Source organism: Lithobates pipiens, unplaced genomic scaffold (assembly GCF_037356315.1).
Source record: "Lithobates pipiens isolate NorthernLeopardFrog02 unplaced genomic scaffold, aLitPip1_a1.2 Scaffold_25, whole genome shotgun sequence".
Lineage (NCBI taxonomy): Eukaryota > Metazoa > Chordata > Amphibia > Anura > Ranidae > Lithobates > Lithobates pipiens.
This window is the reverse complement of record NW_027507787.1, coordinates 61,016,503-61,030,096: the sequence shown is the minus strand read 5'-3', so window position 1 is coordinate 61,030,096 and position 13,594 is coordinate 61,016,503. Positions and strand designations below refer to the sequence as shown.

Here is a 13,594-nt window from a genome sequence, read left to right as displayed (position 1 = left end):
AGAATGGAAAAAAGAGGTAGATGGAATCAGAGAGGCGGAAAGATGGATCTACAGAACTAGAAATAAACAGGATAAATTTGAGAAAATATGGGAAGATTGGGGGAAATATGCTCAAGAGATAGAAAGAGAAATCATTGCAAAACAAAGGAATAGAGTTTAAAGAGAAATCTGAAAGTAAAAGAAAGGAAGGAAGAACCACAGCATGCTTTTTTTTTTTTTTTTTTTAAATTGTAATATATTTTGGTAATAATAGATAATATAAAGTAGTATTACATGACATGGGATGGTGACAGGGGATGGCTCCACCGACAATTAAAGTACGAATTAAAAGATATTTTATCAGCCCTGATGAGGGGGGGGGGAGAGAGAAGGAAATTATTATAAGAAAAGTAAAGAAGTGTTTTTATTTTATTTTATTAATATTTTTTTAAAAATTTTTTATTATTCTTCTCCTTGAACACGTACTTATAAGACTACAAAGAAAGACACGAGCACAGAAGGCACAATTAAAGAAGAATATAAATGGGGAGGGGAAGGAAGTATTTTTGAATATTTATACATTATAAGTAAGACACAAGCACAGATAACACAATAAGAAGAGAGTTTTTCTTTTTTTTTTTTTGTGTGGGAATATTTATTATAAGTAAGACACGAGCACAGATTACACAATTAAAAGAAAGTTCCTGTTTTTTTTGTTTTTTTTGTTGAATATTTATTATAAGTATGAGCACAGATAACACAATTAACCTCCCTAGCGGTATGATTATTTCGGATTTTAGGTGCTAAAAGCGGTACAATTATTTTCCATGAAAATTTGGCGTTTTATTTTGTAGTCCTGTAATTCTTAGGAATAACTCTCTTAAATCTGTCCAAACCAGAGTCTAGCAGACATCCCAGGTATGATAAAGTTTGAAAAATGAAATCATAAATTATAATATAATAAATAATTATAAATAATTGTACCAAATAATAATATAACAATAATAAAAATTATTCAATAATGTAATCAAATCAAAAACACAGAAATTTGCTGAGTTGCAGAACTGTCACTGTCATTACTTTTCAGTATTTGATGACGGATCTCCCCACAAATCGCTATCCCTCAATTCTGCGAGTGATTACAATTTATTATCGCTATTTTCTAGCTGGTCTAAAACCATTTTTGATGTAAAGGGACAGTTCTGGTTGCTATGGGCAATCTCCAGTTTCCAGGCATAAAGAACAGTTTTTATTATATAAAACTGCATGCAGGACACTGGGCAGACCACTAGGGACAAAGGGGAGGTGAAATATTTACATACAGCAATGTAATCTGTAAGATTACATTATACTGTATGTATAGTGTGTGTTTCACTTTTTGAATTTGGCGCCGATCTCCATCCCTGTGTGTCGCAACGCTCGCAGGGCACGGAGATCGACTCCGTGATAGATCGAGCAAGACACGGCTCGCTCGTACAGCAGGGGGACATCGCTGGATCCGAGGGAGAAGGTAAGTAAATGTCCTCCTGGATCCAGCGATGCGGTCCCGAGTCTGGCTCGGGGTTACCGTTTTTGGTATAAAAATTCCACAACGAGCCAGACTCGGGAATACCGTCAGGGGGGTTAAAGAGAAGAGAGATATATTTTATTCTTTTATATTTTTTATTAAAGGGGTTGTAAAGGTTTGTTTTTTATTTTCTACATAGGTTCCTCTAAGCTAGTGCATTGTTGGTTCACTTACCTTTTCCTTCGATTTCCCTTCTAAATGTTTTTTTTCTTTGTCTGAAAATCTCACTTCCTGTTTCTCCTCAGTAAACTTCTCACCATTATCCGAGCTGGTGTTTAGTCAGCCAGAACAGCTTACTGAACAGCTTACTGAGGAGGAACAGGAAGTGAGAAATTCAGACAAAGAAAACAAAGAAAAAAAACATTTATAAGGGAAATCGAAGGAAAAGGTAAGTGAACCAACAATGCACTAGCTTAAAGGAACCTATTTAGAAAATAAAAAACGAACCTTTACAACCCCTTTAAGTTTTTTTTTTGTTTTTTGTTTTTTCTCTCTCTCATCCTTTCCCTCCCACCGATTTCCATCTCTGATAACCCATGGAAAAGGCAGAGTTAGGGAGTGTTGAAGGAGCCAACCTCTAGAACCAATATATGGGGGGGGGGGGGGGGAGAGGATATTATTATCTTTCCTCTGTCTCTCCTTGTAATGTGAATACAAATGAAAATTGTAATAATTAAGAAAACGTTTAATAAAGTTTGAATTATAAAGAAAAAAAAAATGTTTCAATGTTTAACCGCTTCAGCCCTGGAAGATTCTTCCCCCTTCCTGACCAGAGCACTTTTTGCGAATTGGCACTGCGTCACTTTGGTTGTGCGATGTTGCATCCAAACGAAATTGGCGCCCTTTTTTTCCCACAAATATAGCTTTCTTTTGGTGGTATTTGATCACCTCTACGGTTTTTATTTTTTGCGCTATAAACAAAAAAAGAGCAACAATTTTGAAAAAAATGCATTATTTTTTACTTTTTGCTATAATAAATATCCCGCAAAAATATATAAAAAAAATATTTTTTTCCTCAGTTTAGGCCGCTACATATTCTTCTACATATTTTTGGAAAATAAATTGCAATAAACGTATATTGATTGGTTTGCACAAAAGTTATATAGCATCTACAAAATAGGGGATAGATTTATATAATTTTTTTTTTTTACTAGTAATGGTGGTGATCTGCGATTTTTATTGTGACTGCGACATTATGGTGGACACGTCGGACAAATTTGACAAATTTTTGGGTCCATTGGCATTAATTCAGCGATCAGTGCGATTAAAAATGCATTGATTACTGTAAAAATGTCACTGGCAGTGAAGGAGTTAACACTAGGGGGCAGTGAAGGGGTTAAGTGTGTCCTAGTTTGTGTTCTAACTGAAGGGGAATGGGGACTGTGCAGGGAAGATAACAGATTGCTGTTCATACTCTATATGAACAGACGATCTGTCACTTCTCCCCTCAGAGAACTGGAAACTGTGAGTTTACACACACAGTTCCGGGTTCTCCGTGTCTCAGCGGTGATCGCAGGAGCCCGGCGATGATCAAGACCACCGGGCACTTGCATCGGTTCAGTGGCCACAGGGCGAAGCGATGTTACATAACGTTTTTTTGCCCAGCCATATCATTCTGGCGCACAGCGACGGCTGGTCGGCATGTGGTTAAACAGTATCTAAAACCAAAACAACAGTTCCTAGATATGATGGCTGCATTGGTTTTCTGTTTTCGCTTTACTTTCATCTGCTGATCCTTCCAGTAACACATTTCTTATGGTGACAACGCTTATTTACTGCACTGTATCTATGAAAGAGCGGAGATGTCAGCCTAGACTTCTTTTCTGATATGGGCTACAAACATCTTCCTCTCTCTACATTCCCATTACATACGGGGGAGTCGTTATGTATCTCATATAAGATAGCTGGGGGGGCTGACACCAACACCTATGAAGGGAAGTCAATATTTTACCCTCTGACACCTTTGAAGGAAGGTTGTTATTGTACCCACTGACTCCATTGAAGGAAGGTTGTTATTGTGCCCACTGACACTAATAAAGGGAGGTTAATATTTTACCCTCTGACACCAATGAAGGAGGGGTATTTTTGTACCCAATGACAACGATGAAGAGGGGGTAATATTGTACCTAATGACACTAATGAACAGGGAGGGGAGTTATTAATACACGACTGACACTACAGACACACTGCCACTGCCAGCAGGGAAGGAGATTAATATAGCAATGTCACTGATACCAATAAAGGGGGGAGGGGTATTTTTGATGTCATTGTCACTGACTCTAATAAAGGAGGGGTTGAATGTTAAATATTGTACCCACTGATACCAGTCAACTATGAGATGAGGCATCCACTGTTGGGTGAAGTGATCTGGTTATGTTGCGAGATCTGTAAGGTCCACCCCCTTTTCCTCCTCCATGCCCTTCTCTGCTGAATTGTCTTATGAACCACATGTACCCCCTAAGCGTTCAATAGAAAAAAAGAAAAAAGGTCTGGTGTCACATGAAAACCACCTCCATATGGAACAAAAAACAGGAAATCGCCCCGGGACTTTAAATGAGGTGAATGCGGTTAGCAAACAATTGACAGAGTAAATGCAGTTTTAAAATGTATTAAAATTGTCATGCAAACATAAACATGAATCATAGCCAAGCCACTGAAATTATACATACAGTAAAAAATTTCATTACACGTATCATGGTATAAAATGTAAATTGCAAAGTATACAGGCAGAAAAAATTATCCCAATGCGTTTTGCAAGACCATGCTCGCCTTATCAGGGGTAGATGCGTGTGTAGTATATCTGTAGGGGGTATAATGAACCAAATAAGTATCAACACAGAGATGGTATTGTGACAATTAGTCAAGAGGGTCCAAAACGCATTGGCCCTATACTCACCATGGCCTGGATCAGACTACCAAATACTGAATACCCAGAGGCAGGGCCGGATTAAGAGTATCATAGGCCGCACCTGAGGATTTTGATGGGCCTTTTCATGGAAATAAATAAAATGACATTTTTTTTTTTTGTTAAAGTAAATTAAATATTTTAAACAAACCACTCATTCACACTGTATGTGCAAGAGAACTCATGTGAATGAGCCCTTAATTTTTTAAATTATTTATTAAATTTTTTAATTATTTTCTTCATTTTATATTATTTGTTGGAGTTTTTTTTATTTTTTTTATTTTTTTCCCACAATAATTTTTTGGGAGAATGGAGCAGTGGAAGGTGTCAGTACTGCATACACATGGGGTCTCAGAGCTGGGGGAATCTAATGGACAGTCTGGGGTGATCAGTATGGGGGAGGTGCAATTACAAGCACCGATCTCCCTCTAGAGGAGGTGGAGTGGCTTTCAGCTGCTTCATGGAGAGCCATAGATGGAGGCTGTCATGGTGATGGTGCTTGTGATTGCCCACCACACCGATCACCCCCGACTTTCAGATTCCCACTTCTGCAGAAGGTACAAGGATGCAGCATGCAGTGCAGTATTCAAATAGTCAGTCTGTCCCTGCTGGGCCTATATTAACCACTTGCTTACTGGGCACTTAAACACCCTTCCTGCCCAGACCAATTTTCAGCTTTCGGTGCTCTCACATTTTGAATGACAATTACTCAGTCATGCAACACTGTACCCAAATTAATTTTTTGTCCTTTTTTTCCCACAAATAGAGCTTTCTTTTGGTGGTATTTGATCACCTCTGGGGTTTTTATTTTTTGCGCTATAAATTAAAAAAGACCAACAATTTTGAAAAAAAAACACATATTTCTTTGTTTCTGTGACAGAATTATGCAAATTATAAATTTTTCTTCATAAATTTTGGCCACAATTTATACTGCTACATATCTTTGGTAAAAATAACCCAAATTAGTGGATATTATTTGGTCTTTGTGAAAGTTAGAGAGTCTACAAGCTGTGGTGCGAATCGCACAAAATTGATCACATCTGATGTACTGGTGGCCTATCTCGCTTCTTGTGACCCGAACAGGTCAGGAAAGTACAAATACCCCCAAAATGACCCCTTTTTGGAAAGTAGACATTCCAAGGTATTTAGTAAGAGGTATAGTGAGCTTTTTGATGTTGTCATTTTTTTCCCACAATTCTTTGCAAAATTAAGATTTTTCATTTTTTTTTTCCACAAAATTGTCATTGTAATAGGTTATTTCTCTCACATGGCATGTGTATACCACAAATGACACCCCCAAAAAATTCTGCTACTCCTCCTGAGTATTACAATACCACATGTGTGGGACTTTTTCACAGCCTGGTCACATAGAGAGGCCCAACATGCAGGGAGCGCCATCATGTGTTCTAGGAACATAAATTACACATCTAACTTGTTGACTATTTATTACACTTTTGAAGCACCAGGCAATCGTGGCAATGATGACACTTATAAGTGGCACTGATGACACGTGGCACTGATGACAGATGGCACTAATATGTGGCACTGATGACAGATGGCACTAATATGTGGCACTGATGACACGTGGCACTTATACGTGGCACTGACACGTGGCACTAATACGTGGCACTGAAGACACGTGGCACTAATATGTGGCACTGATGACAGATGGCACTAATACGTGGCACTAATACGTGCCACCGATGACAGATGGCACTAATACATGGCACTGATGACACGTGACACTGATGAAAGATGGCACTGATAAGTGGCATTGATGACACGTGACACTGACAACAGATGGCACGTGACACTGACAGGTGGCACTGATGACAAATGGCACTGATACGTGGCACTGATGACAGATGGCACTAATATGTGGCACTGATGACAGATGGCACTATGTGGCACTGATGACACGTGGCACTGATGACAGATGGCACTTATACGTGGCACTGATGACAGATGGCACTGGGGACAAATGGCACTGACAACAGGTGGCACTGGGGGCAGGTGGCACTGGGGGCAGGTAGCACTGGGGGCAGGTAGCACTGGGGTGGATGGCACTGGGGCGGATGGCACTGGGGTGGATGGCACTGGGGCAGGATGGCACTGGGGCAGGATGGCACTGGGGGAGGATGGCACTTTTTTTTTCACTTTTTTTTTTTTAAATCAAATCAAATCAAAGCAGAACGGCTGCCGCTGCAGCCGTTCATCTCTCCCCTCTCACACTCTGTCTGTGTGAGGAGGGAGAGTGGCGCTGAGAGATGATCTCATATGTTTACATATGAGATCATCTCCCATTGGACACGCCGATCACGCTGTAAACGGCCGCTGTGATTGGCCGTTTACAGCGATCTGTGTTTGCCTGTCCCCGGAGGACACGGCAAACACAGAACTTCCCCGATGCGCGCCCGCGGCGGCGCGCATTGCGGAAGTAAACATTAGGACGTCCAGGGACGGCTACCCGGACGAAAGCGCCTGCTCTACGGCCGTCATTCGGCTATAGGGCGGGCGCTGGGTGGTTAAGGTAGGGGCCTGGAGCTACAGCTCCAATAGCCCCTACATTAATCTGGCCCTGCCCAGAGGCAGCAGTAATGAGCTTCCGGCTCATGAGCTGAGGAGACAGAGGAAAAACCAACACAACAGAGCACAAACGGGGGGAAGACATGGCCAGGATGGGGGTGTTTGTCACCAAAGATCTCCCAATATCCATTAATAATGTCAAATGAAACATAAATGCATATGTATTAGACTTGTGCACAACTAAAAAATTCGTTTAGTTCTGTTTCGTTTCTTTCCGTTCCCGTTGATTCGTAGTCATTCGTAATTTCGTAAAACGAGATTTTCGTGTTCGGACTAATTCGTATTTTCGCAAGTAACGTTTTTCGTTGAATCGGAATGAGTCGGCCGTATATTTAGTTGTTTTATAATTCGTACTTTCGGTAGAGAACGTTGTTTTTCGTTGATTCTGGACACAACTCCTACTTTCGTAACTTTTTTTTTTGTTTGTTGATTCGTAATTTTCAGTCTCTTACAATGGCGCTGCCTAACGTTGATTCGTAGTTATTCGTAATTTCGTAAAACGGGATGCTCGGACTAATTCTTATTTTCGCAAGTAAGGTTTTTAGTTGAATCGGAATGAGTCGTATTTCTGAAGGCCTTATATTTAGTTGATTTATAATTCGTACTTTTGGTAGAGTACGTTGTTTTTCCGTTGATTCTGGACACAACTCCTACTTTTTCTTTTGTTTGTTGATTCGTAATTTTCAGTCTCTTACAATGGCCCTGCCTAACGTGCTTCGAATGGATTCGTAAATTCATTACTTTTTTTTTTTTTGTTTGTTGATTTGTAATTTTACGTGTCTCTCACACAATGGCGCTGTCTAACGTGCTTCGAATGGATTCGTACATTCGTAACCTTTTCTGTTCATTGACGTTTATTCGTAAATTTACACGTCTGACAAGACTGACAGTGGCGCTGCGGTGCTGCGTGCTTCGAATGGATTCGTACTTTTCTAATACATCACAGTTATTCGTAACTATTCGAAATCTCGTTTTTTTTTACTTTCGTTTTTGACATGTGGCTATAGTCTCCGCCCCTGTATGCCATTTTGAGAGGTTGTATAGTGGTGTGGTGAGGAAGGAGCAGAGAGCAGAGCAGAGAGCAGAGCAGAGAGCAGAGCAGAGAGTTTTGTGTTTGTTTTTGTGTGTTTTGGTGAAATTAGAATGTCTGGGAGTGAGAATGGACGTGTGAGACTTGTGAGTGAGAATGTTGGTGTTGGTATGAGAGTTGTTGGTGTGAGTGAGAGTGGAGGGGAGCGGAGGAGTGGAGGAGAGGACTCAGGGGAAGGGAGGAGTGTAGTGGAGGAGAGGCATAGAGGGGAGAGGAGGAGTGTAGGGGAGGGGGGGCGTGGAGGGGAGTGGAGGAGTGGAGGAGAGGACTCAGGGGAGAGGAGGAGTGTAGTGGAGGAGAAGCATGGAGGGGAGAGGAGGAGTGTAGGGGAGGGGGGGCGTGGAGGGGAGTGGAGGAGTGGAGGGGACTCAGGGGAGAGGAGGAGTGTAGCGGAGGAGAGGCATGGAGGGGAGAGGAGGAGTGTAGGGGAGGAGGGGCGTGGAGGGGCGTGGAGGGGAGCGGAGGCGTGGAAGGGAGAGGAGTGGAGGTGAGAGGAGGATCAGTGGGGGGTTGAGGAGAGAAGAGGAGGCGTGGAGGGAAGAGGAGGGGAGAGGAGGTGTGGAGGGGAGAGTAGAGAAAAGGAAGCGTAGAGGGGAGAGGAGGCAGGGAGGGGAGAGGAGGATTGGAGGAGAGGAGAGGCGTGAAGGGGAGAGGAAGAGTGGAGGTGAACGGAGGAGTGGAGTGGAGCCAAGGCATAGAAGAGAGCATGCCCATGGAGGTGGAGTGGAGCGGGTGCATGTCCAAAAAAAGAGGCAAGTGTCCACCCCTACATCAGAAGAGATTTCTGACGCCGACCTGCAGCATCACCAGCGAACTAAGAGACAGGGAAGATCAAGGGGGCCCGTATTTACCCCAGAGGAGAATTCTACATTGGTTGCTGCAGTGAACAGAGACAAACTGAGACTCTTCAGCCTAAATGTCTCAACGTCGGCGAAGAGAGCAGCCTGGGAACGAGTCCGGGACTCAGTGAATGCAGTCTCCAAGGTTCGCAGGGCCACCTCTGGTGTCAGGCACAGGTAATTATTCAAATATTATATCACTCTTAGAACACACCACATATATGTGAAAAATACACAATATAGTCAATATATAGTCAATAAACTGATTTGAACGTAACACAAATATTTATTTGGCACAGACACAGAAAAGTAACATGTAAAATAAAAATAATATTGTTGTAACGTGTATTAACTATACTGTATCTTATTTTTTTCATTTGCAGGTTTTATGATTGTCGGGCGTCAGTTAATAAAAAGATAGAGAAGCATCTTCTGGCCCAGTCTACTGGAGGAAAGGCTGTGGTCTTCAGACAGTGGGAGGCAGAGCTGAGAGATGGCCTGCTTGCAGACGAGGATGTCCCTGGAGTCAGCAGAAAGGGTCCAGCCGAGCATCAGAGAGCTGGTGAGTAAAATAAAATATATCATTATATATTGCAGTTATATGTTGTTTCCAGCTCACTATTTTTTTTTTTTATGACTACGCATGTAAGACTTACGTTTTACTTTACATTCATGTTTTGCAGATCGAGCAACGTCATCTGTGGAAGGATCAGCTCCAAGTTCCTGCCCTCAATATTCTGGCAATGGTGAGTACCTAACATAAACACAAAGCAAACATAATAATAAATAAACATAATAACAAACATCTATTTAACATTTAAAGCAGACATCACTAAATGGCGGACTGTGGGCTAAATGCATACCGAGACACTGTGCCAACCGCCACAGTCCAGCCATTTATGTGCCGTTCTGCACACCGAGCCAGAGACACAGCGGGAGACACAGCAGCTCTGAATATTGGGCAAGAACGGAGCTTTTCAAGATAACTTTCCAAGTTAACCAGCAGGCGATTGGTTGCTAGCAACCAATCACCTGCTGGTTAACTTCAGCACCTCCCGCTCCTACCCACTATTCAGTGCTGCTGTGTCTCCCACTGTGTCTCCAACTCTGTGAGACCAAATAAGGTAGCAAGGGGCAGAGCTGTGGAGGCTGTATTCTGACAGGGGCAGAGCTGGGAGGTTAAGATGGGAAACTGGCAGAGATGCAGGAGGCTGTGTAATGTGAAGGGAGCCAGAGTTGCAGGGGGCTGTGATGTGAAGGAGGGCAATGGACAAAGCTGTGGGGAGGTGCTATGAAGGTGGCGGAGAAGATTAAGATACCATTGTGAACGGAGGTTCAGAACACTACTGTAAACTGTGATGTGAAGGGGGATTGTGATATGCCAGGGGACTGAGGAAACTGATGTAAGAATGGGATTAAGAAATAAAAGAGGAGGGGCTGTCAAAGCACAATTTAGCAATGATTTTTCCTCTTATCTGGGACTTGCTCCTTTTTGTTATGAAGTCAGATTTATGACATCTGGCTTCTGCTGTGCTCCCGAAGCCGGGTGACAATCCTCTGCCGTCCATTCTCTGGCTGAGAGATTAGCTGATTGTTCTCAGCCAATAAATGTCACACTGTGCAAGGGAATAAAAAAAAAAAATTAAAGCCCAAATAAGTCCTGTAGCATACCACTTCCCACAAAACAATGTATCTGTACAGCGCTTTGAGGAAGTGGTTGTACCGGGGTGATAAGCAGCTGCAGCCGTCACCCCGGTACCTCTTTTTAGATCTGGTGGTTGGCTTTGCTATAACAACCGATGCGGCTCCGAAGCTGCTCAGCTGTCATCATAAGGAGTGGGAGAGGATACGACAAGCCCCCCACCTGCCGCTTTCCACCACTTCGCCCGGGTCTCCAGTCCGAAGCGACCAGCCGGCACGTCCGCCGGCATGCCAGAGTCGCAAACAAAGCCAGAATCGGCTTCAATCGAGTCTCCAATGTAGTAACTCAGAAGTTACGTACTCGTTTACATGGCTGCCAATGGCACCGATATGAAAAAATCCACAGTATTCAAATATGCAGATTTTTGCTTTTTGAATACTTGTACATGCAAAGGAGGGATTTGGGGAATGGGATTTTTTTAAAGTACAACTGGAAAAACAAAATAAATAAGAACAAAATAAATTATTTGAAAGTGCCCATAATGGTGTTCAAATCACACTTGTGAGGCATTGCCACATTGAGACAAATAATTATAGCAAAAGATCTCTTCTGTAACGCTAAACTGGTAATCGTAAAACAAAAATCCCATGCTCACCTATAGTGATTTTCTAAGTACCATAGTTTCTTGCCATTCCAAGAGCGTTTGCAATTTTAAACCATAACATGTTCGATATCTATTTACTTTGAGTAACATCGTCTATCACAATATCCCAAAAAATTGGGTTAAATAAATTTACTGTAAATTTTTTTTTAATTCTGTAAATTTTTCCCAAAAAATTGCTTTTGAAAGGCCACTGTGCAAATACACACACACATATATATATATATATATATATAATGATTTTAAATTGTAAACAATAACTGACAGAAATAGGCTTGGTCCAGAAGTGGTTACCTTAACTCTTTTTTATTCTATCTTTAACAGAAAGCCTGAGCCATATCCCGGACCCTCCAGCATCAGCTTCTGTCAGGAAGCAGCGGCACATTACTCCTCAACGTAAGTAGAATACGCAAGCAGCCAATATAAAGAAACAGGACACGAGGCACCATCATCATCCACACGTTACAAACAAGCATTATAAAACACATAAAAAGCTATTTAACAACCACAGATTATTTTTTTGTAATAAAAAGTGGTTACCTTAACTCTTTTATTCTATCTTTAACAGAAAGCCTGAGCCATATCCCGGACCCTCCAGCATCAGCTTCTGTCAGGAAGCAGCGGCACATTACTCCTCAACGTAAGTAGAATACGCAAGCTGCCAATATAAAGAAACAGGACACGAGGCACCATCATCATCCACACGTTACAAACAAGCATTATAAAACACATAAAAAGCTATTTAACAACCATCCATTTTTAAGTTCATACACACACACCTCAAACTAGGGGTCGACCGATTATTGGTGGCCACTTTTTTGTAATAATCGTTATCGTTGACAAACTTACCAATATAGTGCTTCGAGGTGTTGTACTGGGGTGATGCCTGCAGCGGCAGACATCACCCGGTACCGTTTTTTAACAACCGATATGGCTAAGCAGCCGCTTGTCTGTTATTACAAACAGCCGGAGGGGATGTCCTCCCCAGAAGTGCAGTCGCTGTAAATCTGAGGAGAAACTCTGAAATGAGGTGGAGCTCTGCTGATTTTATCATCCAATCGTGTACAAGCAAACATTTTGTTTTTTTATTTTCCTTGCATGTCCCCCTCAGATCTACAGTGCACTTGTAGTGGCAAGTGTATTTTCCTTTAGTAAATAGACCCCACTGTTTGTATTGTAACCTATAATTGTTTATTCTATTACTACAATATTTGGAAATGCATCTGATCTTAGTATCCGACCGCCACTACAATCGGCCACCAGTAACTAGGGTGGAACTTATAAAAGAGTAGCAAAAATAAAATATTTGCTATATAATGAAAAGAAAAACAAACATATGTTTCTTTAAAGCATTTGTTAACCTAAAAAAACCAAACCTGTTCCCTTAACAACTTAAGGAAGGACCACATGCCGCAGTTATACGTCGGCTGTTTGAAGAGGACCACCATTGTTATGGCAGCAGATAGCTGCCATAACCCCGGTATCTTCTTCAGCGGGCTGTCCTCTTTCAGATAAAAGTGGTCACTTCGGCAGACTTGCCGCGAGTTCACTTTTATCAGGGGCATGAGAGGCCCACCACGCTCCAGTCGCCTCTGCCGCTTACCAGTAGCAGTGGAGACGATCAGGTCCACTTCTGCCCTCCAGTCTTAAAGGGGCTTTTTTGGGGGGGGGGGGGGGAATATGACAATTCTTTTTATATACATTTTTTTTGGCACTTTAGTGTAAATATGAGATCTGAGGTCTTTTTGACCCCAGATTTCACATTATAGAGGACCTTTCATTCTTTTTTTCTATTACATGGGATGTTTGTTTACATTCCTTGTAATAGGAATATATGTGACACAAAATATATTTATTTTTTAAAGGACAGTGTCAAAATAAAAAATTAAAAGTAAAATAAATATTTTTATTCTAATGTCTAGAAATCTATTTCTTTGAATGCTATCATCAACATTGGCTATCTCGTCTATTTCAGATCAACAAGACCAGTCAGAGGGGACAGCACAATGCAGCCTGCCTTGCTCACCTGTCCTTATTTGCGAGGGCATTGAGCTCCAGAATGAGCCAGAGCTTACCCCTGTGATTCCCCAGACTCCTGTCTTCTCCCCATGGCCAGAGGAGGCCACGGGCCATGTTTCCCGCATCCTGCCACCATCTGATGCTGCCCCTGGTGTGCCTCTACAGGAGCAGCCACAGCTGTTGCCCCCTCGTACCCAGATGGCATCTACTGCTGTACCACCTGGACCAGCAACTGTCCCCGATGCAGTGCATCAGAGGCTCCTCAGAGAACTTCAGAGTCTGGCAAGTGACAATAGAAGGATGTCA

The 13,594-nt window shown here is 42.1% G+C and overlaps 1 long non-coding RNA gene across 1 annotated transcript; it reads right to left on the bottom strand.

Annotated features, from left to right (window-relative positions):
• Positions 1-9,232: 9,232 nt before the first annotated feature.
• On the bottom strand, positions 9,233-9,709 carry LOC143929880 (uncharacterized). Its single transcript, XR_013262620.1, has 2 exons — positions 9,623-9,709; positions 9,233-9,525 (listed from the first exon to the last, which is right to left on the bottom strand). It is a non-coding gene; the product is annotated as an uncharacterized LOC143929880 (long non-coding RNA).
• Positions 9,710-13,594: the final 3,885 nt, after the last annotated feature.